Here is a 19,586-nt window from a genome sequence, read left to right on the forward strand (position 1 = left end):
CAGCGATCTTGGGGTTCGGGTGGGTCTTCAGCTGTCAGAGGACTTAAGGAACCAGCCAGGTTCTGTAGCGGGGGGCTTCAGTGTTTTGCAGTTATTGGAAGGAAATGACAGCACGGATATTAAACTTTGGGAAGTAATTACTGTCTACTAGCACTGGAATCCGCATCCCTCACGAGGTGCCCGGACCGCCGCATCACTGCCAGGTGTGTCCAAAGACGTCGTCGGAACCAGGGGGAGCTCCTGTCTGTCCCAGTGCCCGGAGCCCCCCGGGAGTACGGGACCAGACCGTGAAATGAACCACCAGGCTGGTCGAGTGGCGTTTGCCTGAGCACCTGTGTGTTTAAGTGATGAAGTTGTGACAGGAGCTGACAACAGGATTTAACGTTAAACCTGACACTTCATTTGTGACTCAGTCTGGGATGGACTTTTTTTTTTTTAAAAAATATCTTAATGATAAGGAGTAAAGCAGCTGGTTTTTCTGAAGGCAGTTACATACATGTATTTTATATTATGTATGGACTCAATAGAATTTAATGCAATATTTTCTTGTAATTCTTCTTTGACGCGAAAGAGAGCTTGTTGAGAGTACTTGGTCTGGAGACTTGGGATCAGAATTTGGGAATATTTTGGTCTTTGAAAATATATAAAAAGGTTGAGATCTATAGCTATCCATGTGTGTGTTTGCATATGTAGATATGCATATATGTGTGCGTACATATATGTGTGTGTATAAAATTGACAGGTGAATGAAATAGAAATATATTCAGAGGGAAACAACCTTGAACTTCCCCTGGGTGGAGAGATGGACCCTCTGATCTGTGGAGTGCATAATGAGTGTAAGCATGTCTGGACCTGCCTGGTCTGTCTGGGTCAGTATATGTCCATGAACTTTATGAGCATTCAGTTCAGTACCATTCGGTGCAGATTCCACGTTCCTCTTTTACAGCCCTGCAGCCGCCAGCCGGCCCATCTGTTAAAACATAACATGTACACTTCAGTGGGAGCCCTAGGATGGAGCGTGGGTAGGGGGCAACCCTTAGTAGAAACATGCTACAAACAAAGCCTGCCTCTCAAGTTCTATTTTCATTCAGCATTCAGCCTGAACTTGTGATTTGGGTGAGGAAGAAAAGGAGTGTTTGACTCTTCAGAAATGGCAAACTGCATTTTTGTGAAATAATTATAGCCATGATTTGGGGAGGGGGTGTTTATGGGAGGGAAAAAAAATCCCTCTAGGAAAGAAATGTGGTGCTTGTCACATCACCATGCAACACTGGTTTACTGCTTTGCAGTAGCATGCATTTTAGAAACTGTGTTCTTTTGCTTCTTAAGAGATGCATTACAACGAATCATTTTGCACCAAAAAAAAAAAAAAATCACTAATAGATGTAAACAGAGCTTTATTGCAGAGGCTATTTAATCTATTAGAGTTAAGACTGCCTTACTAATTCTAATGAAATGTGTTTTTAGGAATTTATAACTTGCATATAAATTCATAGTCAGCCTAATCACTAGTTGCAATGGTTTACAATTTATAGTTTAAAAAATAATAAAAACCTTTATCACAAAAATTCTGATGAGTAAAAGGATATTGGAGGGGCTTAACAGCTTAATAAATTCCTGCAGCCAAATGACTGATACTTAAAAAAACTATAAATTCCTTTAATAGCATAATTATTTTTTGGTGACAAAATAAAGGCAATATTTTTGTGAAGCATAGTTGATATTTTCCCAATAATTTTATGCTCATAATTACATTTTAATAATGGTGTTCATTATATGTTGCAGAATAAACTGCAATGGTTCTTAAGAACTCATCACAAGAAGTATTGTTTTTATTTTTATGGTACTTAAACATTTGGGGGGAAATTTGCAAATCCCTAATCTGTCTTTAAATTGCTGATGGACTACATAGACATAATAACTCTCCTGCCTTGACATGAATCATCTGAGTCAATTGGGTTGTTCCTTAGAAATTCATTTTATAGGCTGGACTCCAATCTCTAGGATTCGAGTCTGGGGTGGGGCTTAGGAATCTGCTTTTTAACAAGCACCCCCAAGTGATTCTTGATATAAAAGAGCAATATCCTCTATAAGTTGATTTAACAAATATTTGTTTCAAAATTTCCAGGTGACATTTACTGGCCTTGTGAAATTTATAGGTAACACTTTAATTCTCTGTTTTCAACAATGGCACCTTTTGTCCTGTGTTCAGAAGTGTTTTGGAAACCTCAGCTATCCCTGTTCCAGGTTAGCCCCAATTCTAAGTCTGTCTGGGGAAGCAAGGTAATTTAATCTTAGTCCTTCCATTCTCTACTCCAAGTCCAGTGGATCCCTGGGGTCTCCAGGGTGACTTTGCCAGTCCTAATTTACATTCCTGAGAATTTCTCCTTGGAGGTTAGATGAATCCTAGCCCTTGGGTGAATCCTAGCCCTTTGATACTTTAAAGTTGTTCCAGGTTGGGGCCTAGAACCTCAGCAGAGCTAGTATCAACTTATCCAAGGTCAAGGATCTTCTTGGGAAGCTATAGCTGGCTTGCCTCTTTGTCAGGAATGTCCCAAGCCAACCACTCAGAAACCCAGGGGATCTTATTTTCAGAAAGTCATCTTAGAAGTACTTTGAGCTGTCCCAACTAATTGGGTACATAGATTTTCTCAGCATCACAGAGTGATGAGTTGAGAATTGATTGCCATCTCGCCTTACAAATCAGTGTAAATTTCAATTTATTAATTATTGCCAATTTGTGTTTTTTTAATGTATAGTTTGATACCAATGTTTAAGTTCAGTTCTCCCATTTCAGACTGGCAAAATTCTCCATTTAAGACTCCTAGAAAAGGTTTAAAAGAGAAAGGATCTATGAGAAGTTGTTGCCCTTTCCTCTTTCTACCATCCAAGTACCTAAAAAACCAAATGACTTCTCAGAGGTCAGCAGTGCCCAGAATATTTACGTCCCTGAGGACAAAAGGATGTGGGTAGGCTGGGAAACTGAACTGGGATTGTTCCAGGCCCCTGCATCATTACAGGAACTTTTACAGAGCAATTTCTGTTTTAAGGAGCAAACTTGACAGGCATGTTTATAGGTCGCTTATCTTAATTCTTGGAGTACCATGATCTTTTCCCCCACTTTGTTACAGATGAGCAAACAGCAACCACAAAGATGACACCAATAACTGAGAAGTTGGCCTTACGTTATTTGAATTGTTGTTATTTAGCATCGTGGTGAGATAATAAAGTTCTGCTTAATCATTGATACCATCTATAGTTTTTATTTTTTTTAACCTTTCCTTGCATTTTTTAATATTGAATATAACCTTGGGACAGTTTTCTTTTTTTTTTTTAAACAGTTTTCTTTATAAAACTAACCACCATATACTATGATCATTGGTTCAATGAACCTGACCTTAACCAGCCAGCCTTGAGCCACCATGGCAAATAATTTGCTAAAGGTCACAGAGTACAATGGCAGTAAAGCCTATATGTTGAATTTTTTTTTTTTTTTACTAATATTTTAGACCTGTACTGTTTGCCTATTGAGTCATGCTGCTAATAATGTTTTTAGGCTGGCAGGATACAGTTGCTTATATTTCACTTGACCAGTTTCTGAATGATTGGATGGACCTAAAAAAATTTTAAAGCCTAAGGTATAATTTCAGCCCCTGATTATGCAATGGGACTGATTTGTGCTACTTAAAAACAACAGTAGAATGCTACTTTTCTTGGAACTGGGTCATAGGTCATTGCAAGCTTCTAAGCAACAATTTTGCAATTCTGGTTTGGTTTTGGTTTTGTTTTGGGGTTTGGGGGGGGTTGTTTTGGTGAGGGTTTTTTGTTTTTTGGGGGTATTTTTGGCCATGGGATACTTGTGGCAAAAAGAATTTGACAAATTCTTTTCAAGTTTTGACCTTCCTTTCAATATATCCTTATGCCCATGGAAAAATCTACTTATGAAAAATTCACTTTTCAAATCAGCCTGCCCTTGTTTGTTTGTTGGTTGGTTGGTTGTTTTTTTATTTTTATTGATTTTTAGAAAGAGAGGAAGGGGAAGGGACAGAGAGAGAAACATTGATGGGAGAATGGAACATCAAGGAGCATCGATCAGCTGCATGCCCCCTGCTGGGGATCAAAGCCTAAAACTCAAACATGTACCCTGACCAGGAATCGAACTGGTAACCTTTTGGTGCACAGGATGATACCCAACCAACTGAGCCACACTGGCCAGGGCAATTTGCCCTTGTAACAGTTCCTAATACTAAAATTTTAGCCATAATTCTCCTCCAAAATTCTCCTTAAACTCCTACTTTCACTTTGTTGTGGTAGTTTTTGTTTTGTTTGTCTTGTTTTGCATTTAGTAACATCTTCTAATATAGAACAGGTAGTGAGATATAGAAGTTTTACACTAGTTTTAATTTTATGGATTTAACTGTAACAATAGTAAGGAAAAATAAAAATAGGTATAATATTAAAGTTATGTTGATAAGCGTATCACATTAGATAATCCCAGCTTATAGTTTCTGTGGGAAATTTATGAATGAAGTGACAGATGCACTCATCTGTGGCTGTACAGACACTCTTCTGATACAGGCTGAGAAACAGAACTGAAGACAGCATCCTGGGTTACAGAAGAAAAACAAATGTTAAGCACTAAGAAAAGAGTTGGCAAAAAGTGAAGGGTCAGGGGTGGGATGGGACGAGGAGAGTGGTGGGAAAAAAATACCTCCAGCAAAATGCCAGACAGGATGGTAAGAAATTTATAGAGATGCTGATGGTTTGGGGTTTCTTGGGGGCATTGATTCTGTTTTATACTGTCTTCACAACCCGCTTGCCCTGCTTGCTTTAAATAATTTATTACAGCAGCAGGCCTTCCTCTGGTTAGTTTCTTTTTTTATAACTTTTTCCTTCTCATCTCTGGGTCTAATCAGAGGCATATATAATAGTGTGGCTGCTCTAGAGTACTCAGGAAAGTCCGTGATCAATATTATTATGCTGCATTATAAACCCAGGGCTATTCCTTTCTATTTTGCAGTGTTTTCTTCCCTGTTGTATTAACTCAATATCTATGTTTTAAACAATATTTTATTAATCCTTGCACAATGACACTTCTGGGCTTATTCTTCTTGGCTAGAACTATCTTTTGAGCAATCCATCATCAGACCACCATTAATCTAATGATGTATTTATTGCTCACTATCGCAGCACTGGCAAGAAACCCAGTATGGTTCTAAAAATTTGATTAAAAAGAAATCAAGTTTTTGCAGGGCATAGCCATCAAATTATGTTAGCAGCTGCCAAATATATTTTATGCTAAAATACACACACATATTTTAAGTGAGCAAAATGTAATTTTTTTCCAAAAGCTTCTAAAACTTTTTACTATGAAATTAGTAGAACAAGAAGATACCTCATAATTAGAAAAATTGTGATTGCACTCTCCACCTCATCCAAAGATAAGGGTGTGTGTGTGTGTTGTTTTTATTTTTAGATTATGCCCCTAGACACTAAAATGGATAGATTTATCTTTTTAATTGATAAGATAGTTTTAGTGATAAGAACTAGCTCCTAATCCTTGAACTATCTACCAGGCAATCATTACAAAGTAGAATGGATTGCATTTAATTAACAAATAGTAATAGAGTATCTATCATGGGTAGCACCTCTTCTCTGTTAGCTAACTCAAAGTGCAGTTCAAGTATTAACACCTACTATGGGAAGCTTTTCCATGTCCTGATAGAAATCCCCTTGGGGGCAGGGACCATACCTCTCATCTTGTAGCTTCTCAAGGAAGGGTGTTCAAGAAATAGTTGCTAGGTGCACTACTAGAGGCTACAAAGAATTTCAAGTGGACACCTACAAGGCCTTGAAAGGATATGGCAAAGATATTCATCAAAAGTGTGAGTGTTAGCAATAGCAATCCAAGTGCCAGGCTTTCGACTTCAGTACCAGACTCGGCATTTCATATTAAGTATCACCTACTCCCGCCCCCTCCATCCTAAAGTCCCTCCGCTTCATTCCTGCCTTGCCTTTCTCTCACCACCTCCCTGTTGTGTCTTCTTCATGAATATCTCCAACTCTCCCCCTAGCTTAGGCCATCTTCCCTCATTCCTTTTTGTTCCCATACCACTTGTTATATTTTGAAAAGGCAACTAACCCATGGGCTCCCTTTTGAGACTTGGGACGTCCTCACTCTCATATCCTTTCTTTCTTTCTTTCTTTCTTTCTTTCTTTCTTTCTTTCTTTCTTTCTTTCTTTCTTTCTTTCTTTCTTTCTTTCTTTCTTTTTGTCTTTTTGTTTGTTTTTCTCACTCTATCTTTTGAAGTCTCAGATGGCTTGGTTCCTTTCACCACCTAGTGGAGGTGACCAGCTAGCTTTGGCCATGGGAGGTTTGGGTGCCTTGGAGGAACAAGATGGTTCTGGGCCTAGAGGCTGCTGACATCCAAAGCTCAGCATAATGGGGAAACTTGACATTTGTTACGAGAAGCTTTTTTTTTTTTTTAAACAGTAGTTTTTATTTCAGAGACTAACTTTCATAATATTTTTCATTTATAAATCTCCCTTTGTTCAGGAAGTGCCCCATAGATAGTCATTTTTATGGCATGGTCTGATGGCTTAAGTAAGTGCCAGTTCTTACCTCGGAGCTGGGTTACTGAGGTCATGTACTGATCTTGTGTCCAAGTGGAGATTATGGATCAGCTGAATTAAGCCTAACTGCCTGAGGTCAGGGCCATTAGGATAGCCCTTTTTCTTTAGGTCTTCACAGACTCTAAATGACTGTATCATCTGGGACATTAAGCCTTACTTAACATAGGTGCTTTCTTCTCAGACCTGCCAAGAAAATATCATTAGAAAATTGAGTGATTACATCTAAAGTTATTTAGGTGTTCAAAGTAACAGAGAAGATGAGCAACTCTAGATTAGGTCATGGACTCAAATACTGGTTTCTTTTGGATCTTGTAAGTCAGGAACACCTGCCCCTGCACATCCCAGGGCTTTTGCTTTCACGTAGGCGCTGCGGCTGGGAGGCCTTGAGGAAGGCTCAGGTGAGGGCTAGTGGCAAACATCTGTAGAACACATTGTTCAGCCCCTTCCCTGCAACCAGTGGAGGTTCACTCTGTGGAGTCTTGCTTTGGTAATTTCTCATGGCTGCTTTCAGGTATCTCAAATACCAAATCTTCCTCTTCTACTTCGCAAATACACTGAGTGGCCAGATTATTATGATCTCTGAACGCATAATAATCTGGCCACTCAGCGTATATCCTATATAATAAAAGGCTAATATGCAAATTGTCCCCTCGACCAGGAGTTCTACCAGCAGGCAGGCCGGCCAACTGCCCATGTCCCCTCCCCCTGGCCAGGCTGGCCAGACCCCACCCATGCACGAATTCATGCACCAGGCCTCTAATACACACACACACACACACACACACACACACACACACATACACACACACATACACACTGAGTGGCCAGATTATTATGCGTTCAGAGATCATAATAACCTGGCCACTCAGTGTATGTTACACAAACTGAGATTCTCACAGAATGTTCTCATCCTTAACCTTCTAAGTTTCTCCAATTCCAACTTTTCTCCTTTGTTTAGCCCCACCCTCCAATAATGTTTTCCTTTTTTTGACATTCTCCTTCCCTTCTGTTCAGGTAAGAACTTTACTTTATAAAAGCTCTATTATAATCAGTATTACCATGAATCTTATCCCTTTGGGAGTGACTGCATTTTTGAACATTTTCAAAGGACTTTTCTACAGCATTCCAGAGTATTTTTCTGATGCTAAGAAATAGATCACATTTATGCAAGATATTACATGTTCTGACAACCTTACAGAGTGTAAAAGTAATTAGTCTCACAAAACCTCAGTTTTTACCAGCCTTACCCATGCTTGCCAGTGACACCTCCCTTATCCTTCTAATCACTCTTACAACCTCCTGTGTATTTTTTAATCATTAAGAAACAAGATCACAAGTCTCAACTAGCAAGACATATTCATTACAACCAAGGATAGGAAGCTTTCTACAAAAACCAAAACAGGTACCCACAGAATAGGGAAAAGAAAGGTAGGGCTACCCTGATATCTTTAATAGCAGAACATGTGGATTGGTGCACCCTTTCTTGATAAATTCTTACTTTGTTGTTCTAACTAATCATGCATGGCCTATGTCTCTAGAGAGGCTGGGTTATTGCCTTGTAGCTATTGTCACTTTTTTCTTTCCCTTATGAATTATTTCCAGTAAATTTTAGTTTTCTCTCCTTCGGTTATTTAATTTAATTTTTATTTGGGGGGGAAGGGGTTCAGGTTTCTTTTCCTGTTCTAACTCCTTAAGTTGGGTTGTTTCTAAACTCTCCAAATATTCTCCTACCACTTTCCTGACCCAGACAACATGTCACAGTTAGATACCATCCTCACATTGAATGAATTTCCATTTTTGCTACAGATTAGTAATTAAGACACTAAGTGGAATTTTGATAGTGACCCTTTCAAGAGCTAAGACACCATTTATATCCTGTTTTAATTATGGTCTCTTAGAAAATCTTCCCCTGTTATAATGTTCACCCCATTTTCTAAGTAATGTTTTTCAAATACGACACTGAATTATGAAATCTGTGTGCATTACATTTTCTGCTCTCCAGTATGTGCTAAATTTATAATTCTATAATTTTCTTGTAGGAAAAATGCTTATAAGACTGGAATGGTTAATTTGGTTTCAAACCATACTGCTTTTTTGCTTATTATGAACCATTAGACATTGAAGTGATCTTTTCTTTTTCTTCATTCCCAACCCTCACAACAGCTCCCCAAGCAATAATGCCACTCCATCCCTTCCTTCCATGCTCTATGCTTTTTTTATTTTTTTTTTAACATGACAGATATTTTCTTTTTACTGGGCCCAAATATTTTCAACTTTAAGATAATTTTACATAGCTGGAAAAAAAAAATCAGCCATTGTTTTTTGATGATCATGGTATTTCCCCCTTCTTTTTCAGGCATGTCTGCCTCCTGACTACAAACCATAATAATTGCACCTCTTCTCCGGAGTGCTTCTGCCCCTTAATCCTCTTATCCCAGTGGAATGTGAAGCTACTTCTGCTTCCTTAACTTCTGCCTTGTGCCTGGGATCTGTGCTAGTCCTACATGGTCTCTACTGAAATTCTTGTAATTGGATAAGGCTACCACAATAGGTAGCCTTATGGACTTTATTTAGGTCTTGTGGGAAAAACAGGTGTCTGGGCAGGTGGGAGGTAAAAGTCAAAGTTGTTTTTTAAAAAATATTTTTTTCATTGATTTCAGAGAGGAAGGGAGAGGAAGAGAGAGAGAGAGAGAGACAGAGAGAAACATCAATGATGAGAGAAAATCATCGCTGCCCTACACTGGGGATTGAGTCCACAACCCAGGCATATGCCCTGGGAATTTGAACCCTGGCCTCCTGGTTCAAAGGCCAACACTCAACCACTGAGCCATGCTGGCCAGGCGAATGTCAAAGCTTTTAAACAAACAGAGAAAGCCAAAGACAGAGAGAGGGGCCATTTAGTACCAGCTACCCATGCCAAAGTACCATCTTCTTGTGATTTCTAGGGTTGTTATGTCCCCAGGCTTTTCTGGAAGACCAGTTAAAATTCTGTGTCATCCCATACCCAGGTTTCTGGAGTTCACTGAGCGAGAATCAGAAGTCCTAGTTACATTCCTAGACCATCCCAGAGACAAAGAAATTAGTGATGTTTCTGAATAGAAATGTCCTGCTAGGAGACCTTCTGTACAAAACACAGGTCTCCAACTCAAGTTAACCTTAACAGTAAGGGAAGTGTAGTATCCATGTGAGAAGTAGGGCTGGTGGCAGGATTGGTTGATTCATTGACACAATGGTATCATCAGGGATACAGGTTCCTTTCATGTCTCTGCCTCTGAACTTGTCCTCAGGGACCAGTTCATCCTAAGACTGGTTCTTTACAAGATGGCTATAGTTGTTCAGATGATCATTTGCAAGAATGTCAATATCTAGAGCACAGAAAATGGATACCTTGTTTCTCTATTTTTTTTTCTTAAATCCTCACCCGACAATATTTTTCCATTGATTTTTAGAGAGAGTGGAAGAGAAAAGGAAAGACAGAGAGAAATATCGATGTGAGAGAAACACATCGATTGGTTGCCTCCTGTACCCCAACCAGGGCCTGGGCCGGGGAGGAGCCTGCAACCGAGGTACGTGCCCTTGACCAGAATTGAACCCAGAATCCTTTGGTCTGCAGGCCGATGCTCTATCTACTGAGCCAAACCGGCTAGGGCCAGGGTCTCTTTTTAAAAATATATATGTTTTTTATTTATTTCAGAGAGGAAGAGAGAGAGAGAGAGATATAGAAACATCAATGATAAGAGAGAATCATTGATCCACTGCCTCCCTAATGGGAATCAAGCCTGAAACCCTGGCATGTGCCCTGACCAGGAATCAAACCGTGACCTCCTGGTTTAGAGGTTGAGGCTCAACCACTGAGCCACACTGGCCTGGCTCCAGGGTTTCTTTTTGAAAAATATAAAAACATTACAAAGAAGAATCTAAGAAGACCTCTCTTCTCATCTCATTGATCAGAATAGGATCACATGCTCACCTGTAAATTGGTCACTAGTGAGAAGATCAATCATCACTCCCTGAGGAAGAGAGGAGGTGAATTTGAACAAAATCAGGATTCTGTTAGTAAAAAAGAAGTATGTGTGTGGGAGTGAGGGGGCAATAGATATTGGCGGGCAATTGTAAGTGTCTACTACATTTTGTGACTTGGAAAGTAACTATAAAATTCCCTTTATGACTGCTGTATCATTTGGTAGATACCATGAACTGCATGAGCTACACATTCCTGGACACAAAATGGCAAGGCTGGGTTGACAGGGAGAAAAAAGCCACAATGAAGACTAATTAAGGACAGAGAAATGAACCAAGATCAATCATTATTCTGATTAGAACCATAACAAACCCTAATAATTTTGAATGCACTAATTTATGTCTATTTGTATTCTATAAGTAGATGATTTTTACTGAATAAAAAATATTAAAATAACTTGCTTATTTCACAATAATTCTATATTTCTGTTATATTATTTTGCAGTATAGGTCTATTTGAATGTAAACATTTTTATTAACTTTATTTACATATCATAGCATTAACAATAATGATAATTACTGATGATTGTAATTGGCCATTATTTATTGAATACCCTTTTATAAATTAGGAATTGAGCATCTAAGAGGAGCTAGTAATTTGCTTAGGTCACATAACTACTGAGTGGATAAGCTAGGGTTTAGACTCAGGTTCATTTACTCATGTCCCTTTTCTACTCTCCACGGCTTCGCTTTGCCTCGGAAGATAGTCCCAAGACTATGGCAAGGCCTAAGTAATTGAGCCCTGCCCATCTCTGTGACCTCATTATTTACCCTCTTGCGTAATTCAGTTTTCTAATCACACTAGCTTCCTGTTTGTCTGATAAGCCAGTCCCATTACCACCTCTGACCCTGTTCTGTCTGCTTAGGTCACACATCTTAGGTTTGTCTGGCTACATCCTTTCCATTAAGGGCTCCTCTTCACAGGCACCTCTCAGCACTATTCCATCTCATCTGTTTAGGAGGCCCCCACCCACACCCCAATTCTCTGTTTCTTCCCTATTTTTGTTTCTTTTATGACACTTGCCACCACCTTGTTTTGTGTACTTGGTTTTGTCTGAATTCCCAACTAGACTATACTAGTAAGTTCCATGAGGGCAGAGACCCTATGAAATGAATGAGCAAGCAAGCGCATAAGTTGATGAAAAGATGAATATTTAGAAGTTTTGATATCTAATAATTCATAGTCAGTCTTTTTCTTTTCCAGTAGGAATAAAGTGGGATGCTGATTGTCAATTTGAGCTGAGTATATGCACCCTAGCTTTTTTCCTATAAAATTTGAAAACTTAAGAAAACTTGTTTTTCTTTCTCTCTCTCTCTCACTGAGAGTAAGATAAGATATAAATATCAAAGTTATTTAGAGAAAAGATAGACTTACTACTACAGTAGAATTACATGAATACAAGAGGGAAATTTGAATAATACTTTTAACTTTAGTTTTTATGTTGATTATAGTTTTAAGGATGCCAGCTCCTTTAATTGGGTATAAACCTTTAAATATGAAGGTATACATATAAGGATAAATGTAAATTGGGAGAATTATAATGACATGATAATTTGCAGTAGCAAATTCACTTAAACAAATAAAATTGCGTTCTCTGCTTACACATAATTTTTCATTTGAACTCATGTATCTACTAAAATGATTTATTCTTAGAACTTAATTAGTTTGAGGAAATTATAAAGGTGAAAATTGAAAACTAGCTTTAGCTCACATATTAATTTGGAAGGGACTGACGGAAGTGAAGCCTAGTGCCCCCTCTGAGGTCCCTTTTCTCTGGCATTCAGCTTAGGACCTTTTTCCACCAAAGTACGTGCCTTAGTGTTCTTTCCTTCCCTGTCATTCTGAGGGTTGCTTGGTCATTTGCTAAATATGTTGTGAGCCATTATTTTCTGAGGCTTGCTGTGTGACTTTACCACTCAACTACATAAATCGTCAGTTCAACTTGGACGAAAACCTCACATTCCTCTCCTACCTGCCCATCTGTCCTGGATTTTTTCCCAGTTGACCTTGCAAGCTACAGGGTATTTCTCTGTGCAGTTTTTCAGCCTAAACCCAGTTGGCACTGTTCTGCCTCTGGGGTTCCCACTATTACAAAAACCTGTTAGAATCACTTACTATGAAATATATTTCTCAGCTAAACTCCCTGTATCAGATTTCCAAAAACAGATAGAAATTTTATGGTGAGTAGAATACATCATATTTGAGAGTAATTTTTAATCTGGTTCCTTCCAGATTGTCTTTCTGGTTTGCATCAGCAACAAGTCAGAAAAAAAAAAAAAAAACTGAAGGGGGAAGAAAGGGAAAAGAATGTTTTGATGTTCACATTGTACTTTCTTCCTGAGTATCATGGTGGGGACCTCTTTCTTCCTCACTTTATAACCTGGTTAGATATGGGTGTATGACTGGGTTAGAATCCATCAAGATCCAGGTAATGATGAGACTGGTAATTAAAGGGCTGGATCAGCGTATCAGCATTGTTTAAGTTAGGCAGGTGCATGGTCTATGTAAGCTCTTGAAAGCCTGTTTGACAGGGTAGTTTTCATATACAGTGGATTGGCCCTTTTATTGTTAAAAAAACAAAGGCTTTTCCTCCCTTTCTTGATAATCTGTGTGGGTAGGAAACAGCATGAGGTTGCAGAAAATGTATAGTAAAAGCAGTAGCAAGGAGAAAGAATCCATAATGGGTACACACACATGGCTGGAATATTTCCCAAGTACTTGGGGTGAGGGGGTGGCAGTGAGGTTTCTTTGGCAGAGGCAAAGTAGAACATGTGCTTTTCCATGTGTGAATACTATGCTTTGAAAGGTTCTTTATGATTCACAAAAGCAGCTGCTTTTGAGCTGGTGTAGCACAGAGTTTTGGAAATTCACTTAAATAGGGGTATTGCAGTCTCCTGACATCTGTTTTGGAGATTTGGTTGAGTGAGGGGAATTTGCTTATTCACAAGTGACAAGGAACAAGTATTCTTCATTAGAGTATTAGACCCTTTAAGGTTTGGGGATCAAAGCTAACCAGAAAAGACATTTTGAATAGTCATTTGCTATGTTACATACATACATAAATTTGCAATAATGACTTCTTAATTTTGAAAACTGTGTATGACAGTTTTACTTTGCCTGGTAAATCAACTTTCCTGAGTTACTCTCAGTTTTTTTGTTATATTGTAACGGTTTCTTGCTAGGTATTCATAATCTTATGATGCATTGTTCTTTAGTGAGTTTTAATTTTACCCATAGTTTTACCTAACAAATCCTGTTGTTTTCTCTTTTTGTACACTTCTATTCCATTTCTGAGTGTTAGTTTTTTTTTGTTTCTCTAAGTGTTAGTTTTTGTCTACTGTTCTATCCTCATTAATAAGTTGTTTTCACTTTTCCAAGGATTTCAAACCTAAGTAATACCAGCAGTGTTGTTCCCTGTCACTTTCAACAAGAGTCTTATTTGTCCAGTTCCTCAAACAAGATGAGTAACTAGGACATGATTATTTCATTTTTTGCCAGTTACTTTTCAATTTATTAGATACTGACATAGCATTTTTCACAGGTGGCTTTTTTATTTTTTAAGTGAAAGCTTTGTTTTTAATGAGTTACAACTATTATGTTTCTAAATGACAAAGCAAAACAACTTACCTCAAAATAAGGTTAACGTGGATAACTTGAACTGGAAGTCATTTGAAATATTTCATGGCTACACTTTGTGCTAAATATAAAAGTAATTGTGTTTCCCATGTGTGAGCATCAAAAGCTCCAGTTGGAAAATCACATGGTATAGCAAGTAGGTCACTATTGATGGCAGAACATGAGACAGGAAATGTTACAGCTAAGATTAGAGGCCCAAGCAATATGTCTGGCCATGCTTGCTACATTGTTCATCCTAAGAAGTGGAAGGACTCAACAGGGTATAACTAACTTTAGCCCAATTCAAAAGTATTAGCAAAGATAGCCTTTTAATCTGTCATTCCCTTTTGTTTCTAGATAACTCTCTTTCCCTGGGGGGTAAATAAACTGAACTGCTTGGGTTTGCACATTGGCAGACCTGTGAATACCAATTAAAATGGCAGCCTTTACATTCTAAAAGTATAAATGGGAAGCAGTAATCAGCTATATATGTCAGAGGGGAGGGGGTCTGAGGGGGCTGGGTGAAAAAGGTGAAGGGGTTAAGAAAAAAACAAAAACCTCATAGACACAGACAACAGTATGGTGATTACCAGAGAGGGTGGGGGGAGGTAGAAGAGAGTAAAGGGGGACAAATGGTGATGGAAGGAGACCTGATTTTGGGCGGTGAACACAAAATACAATATACAGATGATGTATTATAAAACTGTAAACTTGAAACGTATACAATTTTATTAACTAATGTTACCCCAATAAATTCAATAAAAAAATTTTTAAATAAAATAAAATCTACAACATTTTCTTTTTAAATAAAAGGTTGGGGGGTGGGATAACTTTTTATCCCCAATGAGAGATAATACCTTACTTTGGGGGGCCAGACCAAGATAGAGCCTTGGATTCTGAGAAAAGCCAACCCCCACACACTAGATTAAGTAGTTGAACACAAGCCCAAAGAGCCAGCAGTTATTTGGATGAGTAGATGGAGGCATGCCGAGATGATTAAATTTGAATCTGTCATTAGAGCGTCAATTGTTTCATTCACTTCCAGCACAGAACCCTCCATAAAAGTACCCTGGCTTATGGAACCCATGTATTATGTGTGGATAGTTTTATCGCTTGAACCTCAGAGGCCTTTCTAGGCTCGTATTTTCAGAGGTCATTAATGTAGATCAAAACACTCTACTTTGAACAAGGATTATTTCATGCAGGTTATAACTTTTAGGAAAGGAAGTGGTGTGGAGACTCACTGGAAAGAGTATTTTGGCAGTGCTTTTAGTCTTCATTCCTTCTCTAGCTTAAACACAGAGCTTAGATTTGATGCCTGATCCAGGAACAGGATGTTGGAAGCTCAACTCTCACAGATAATCATCTGGGATTAAAATACTGGGAGTGGTTTCTAATTGGCAGTTAGAAGTCTGTTGGGTCCTGAATGGAGAAAATACATGTGATGTGGCCATCGGACCTAGTTGTGCCATTGATTGTGCCTGGTTCTCACCCATCATGCAGCAAGTTGGTTGGCCTAGCTCATTTCCTAGGTCTCTGTCAGAGAATGTCAGTGACAGAGGCTGGTGGGAACATCCTGGAAAATATTTAGGGTGTCTGAAATAGATTTTTGCTTTGAAAATCTTTGAAAGATCCCTTTTCTAGTTTCAAAAATGTATGAATAACTAATAACTCTTTAAAATGTTGTATGCCTTGTGGAACTCTTTATCACCTTATGAAATTGGTTATCTAACTTCAGTTACTGCTATGAGATTTCTCTTTGATGTCAGTGTAAATGACCAGACGGCCAGGTCCCCCATTCTGCTTCGACCCCAGTCAGAACCCTGAGCCTGGTCCTGGCTCTGCCTCTGACTACAGGTGGAAGTAGAGTGAGTCACCAGGCTCCTTTCTGGGCCTTATGTTCCTCTTCTGGAAAAGGAACAGAAAACTGGATCATTTTTATGGATTTGCTCCAGTGTTAACACTCCTAATATATGATCCTATTCATCTTTCAAGCCTGTTTGTCTTATTTTTCCTTTTGTAGGGAAAAAGATGTAAAAATTTTCTAGTTGATAACTTTTCATCTTAAGGGCAATTACTCGGCTATTTTGGCTGATTTTTTTTTTTTTTTACCTGTTTGTATGGAAGAGTTCGAATACAGTTTAATTACAAATTCCAAGCAAGAGTAACCAACAAGTTTCATGTAAGAAGCAGCAAGACTTTTGAGGGGCAACAAGGTAGAGTGGTTGGGATTGGTGGGGCATGGAGGATCTAGTTTCATGGGAAAATAAAGAGAGGGAATGCAGTATGCAAACATGTAACAGGAATCCAGTCAGGACCCACAGTTAATAACCTCTGTCCCTTCATATAGGAAACACAATACCAGGGCTTATAAATCTGTGGGCAAGGAAGTAGCACAAATAAAAACTTCATTTGTAAGGGCCATCTTGTCACTTTCTAAAGACCTAATGAAAATAGTATACTTTTAACTGAGATAAATACAAATAACCTCTTATTATCTTTAGTCTCTCTGATGACCGATAATGGTGGAATCTCTGAAATGCAGAAAACAACCTAGATTGGATCATTTTTCTTGTTGTTTTTCTTTTCGTTAACAAAACTTTTTTTTTTTTCCAAAGAAAGAAATACTGAATGGCATCTAGATTCTCTACACCTCCCTTTCCTCAAACACAGACAGGATAAATCAAGTTAACTTCCTAAGGGTGAGTTATCCTTAGCCTTTTGAAAGACTCTAGTTGTGAGAGTGGTTGACCTCTAAAAGGAATTAGAGCCCTAGCCAGTTTGGCTCAGTGGGTAAAGCGACAACCTGTGGACTGAAGCGCCCCGGGTTCCATTTCAGTCAAGGTTGGGTTGCTGGCTCCTCCCTGGCCTGAGCCCTGGTCAGGGTGCGTGCAGGAGGCAACCAATCAATGTGTTTCTCCAACGATGTTTCTCTCTGTCTTTCCCTCTCCCACTCTCTCTAAAAATCAATGGAAAAATATCCTTGAAGGAGGATTTAAAAATAAATAAATAAAAGGAATTAGAGGCTTTGTAATCTCCTTTTCAAGAGTTCTCGAAGAACAGGAGAGAAGCTAGTGTTTTCATGGAGGAAATTTGGACAAATTCATCTTTTGGCTCTGTCTTAATTTTAAAACTCACCTATGTTGTTGCTAGTGCTTTAAGAGACTTTACTTATAGGTAACCAGATCTTGTGACAGATAATTTCTTCTAGATGTTTAGGACTGTCCTTTCAGACTCTTGAAATAGGCTTTGGTCACTGAACTGGGTTGTCTGGCCAGCTGCCTGGCATATGACTTCGTTATCGCTGGCTGCATTGGAGCACACGAGACTTCCTGAGCCCCTGCCTGCAGTGTGGCAATTGTAGAAAAACATGTTCAAAGGAAATAATCCAGGTGATAAAAGACTCTAAATTTAGAAAACTTTTCCCTTCCACATAAGAGATACAATTTGTTTCTTCTTCCCACACAAAATAGAGCTGTCCAGAAGAACAACCGTGAAAACACATGACCCCATCACTTCCCTCCCACTTGCAGCTGTCAGTGCTTCTAAGCGAAAATGAGTGTGTGCTGAATAATTTTGCAACACCTCACAATCACATGTTTCGATGTCTGTTGAGGCTGAAAACTGCCAGTCCATTTGAGAGGTGAATATAGTCTATCATGGAGACAGAGACTTGCGAACCGTATCCCGTTATTCTTGGTGAAGTCAATCGGACTATCTTCTAGGTGATGGCAGGAGAAAACCCCCACTGCCTTCGTTCCTCACTCAGTGGGCTTTCGGATGGAGAGTTTCTCCGAACAGAAGTTCAGGGATTATCCACGAACTCTTTTGAGCAGTCAAACAATGAGAGCCAGTGCCAGTCTAGCAGACCATCCATCAGTTTTAATTTTTGATTTGGAAATAGCACTAACGATTTCCAAAGTGGAGTTTGCAAGATAAACCACTGAGTGTGAGGAGAAAATATTAGAACTTCTACTTATGTTCAATACCCCCAAAATAAGAAAATTAAGCTTTATTACTATATATGAGTTGACATTTGCACCCTTCCCTGTTCTTCATGTCAGAAGGCCCTGGGTTCTGAGAGAGCAATAGGTTCCCCTCAAACAACAGATAAGTGACTGGCCCCTCACTTATCTATAGCATGTTGCATTGTATTTGTAAGTGTCCAGTTAAGTTTATTTGCAGAATATTAATTTGTTTGCTTTAAACTAGCCCTCCACAACAACAAAATAAACAAAAGAAGTAGCTTTAAGAGATTCTGGCAAAAACAAAAACAAAAAGTGGATTAAAGATATCACTAATTTTACAAACAAGCACAAGAGAACAGTATGAAATGGAGGAGTTAACTTGTCCTTTTAGGACAAGTTTTTTTGTTAGTCATCTTATGCATTAAAAAAAACAATACTAATACAGTCAGTTTTGACCAGAAGTTAGCCCCCAGATCTCAAAATTACCAAGACGGCTAACTGTAAGAAGGATTTCTATCTATTGTCATTAAGAATGCACACATTGGAAGGGAGTGTGTACTTTGCCTTGAGAAATTTTGTAATAGAAATAATGAAGGTACCATGATTTTTAAAAACCTGGAGGATAACCTCTGCATTTTTTTAAATCCAGTGTTAAAAGTTACCTTCTAATCTTCACAAAATTTCACTAAACTAAATAGTGTTGTGAAGCCTCTTGTGAAGTTTTCTAACTTGTATGTAAAAGTTAAAAGCACACATCTTGAGGAAATACATGTTCTTTCACCTAATACAAGACCAGAAAACTATCTAAAATGAGTTTCTTTGCCAGAAAATGCTGTTGAAAGTATTATTAAAGATATATCTGAAATCTTGGAGAAACAAATACTGTATTAAAACAAGTTATGGAGGGCAAAACACTTGTTTTAAATTTGTAAGTTGTTAGATCTGACCTATTGTATTTGCTCACTTCTGTTTCACCAATTAAATACACTAAGTGCTTCTTTTTGGTAAGCCACTACTAGATGAGATTTATTCACAATCTTTATGAAAATGTTTTATGAAAAACATCGAGTAGTGTTTCCTCTTAAGAAGCAGCTGTTCAATTCTAGGGTAAGGTTAGAAGAGATAAATTCATTCACTATATCATTCATATCAAGCTAGTGCAACCAAGATGTTGAAGCCAGAGATATACAAAAAGTAAGCAAGATGTTACTTTTAGTTAATTTTATAAAAACAGACCTTTAATATACAGCATAGTAGAGAACTCACTTAATACAACATTTTAAATTGAGAAGGACCATGAAACTCTTTTGTATCCCACAGAGTTTTGCTGTTTATCCTGTTGAAAATTA

General features: G+C 38.4%; 1 protein-coding gene across 2 annotated transcripts in view; it reads left to right on the plus strand.

Annotated features, from left to right (window-relative positions):
• The window catches only part of MARCHF3 (membrane associated ring-CH-type finger 3), a 140,896-nt gene that overhangs the window by 628 nt on the left and 120,682 nt on the right, over positions 1-19,586 (plus strand). Inside the window, exon 2 of one of the 2 annotated variants that reach the window (XM_054714938.1) lies at positions 16,888-16,971. The exons of the other annotated variant lie outside the window; for it this stretch is intronic. The gene's annotated coding sequence lies outside the window, so the exon portion shown is untranslated. The remainder of the gene's footprint in view (positions 1-16,887; positions 16,972-19,586) is intronic. 2 annotated transcript variants of the gene reach the window in all.

The sequence above is a fragment of the Eptesicus fuscus genome, chromosome 4, assembly GCF_027574615.1.
Source record: "Eptesicus fuscus isolate TK198812 chromosome 4, DD_ASM_mEF_20220401, whole genome shotgun sequence".
In the NCBI taxonomy this organism is placed as follows: domain Eukaryota; kingdom Metazoa; phylum Chordata; class Mammalia; order Chiroptera; family Vespertilionidae; genus Eptesicus; species Eptesicus fuscus.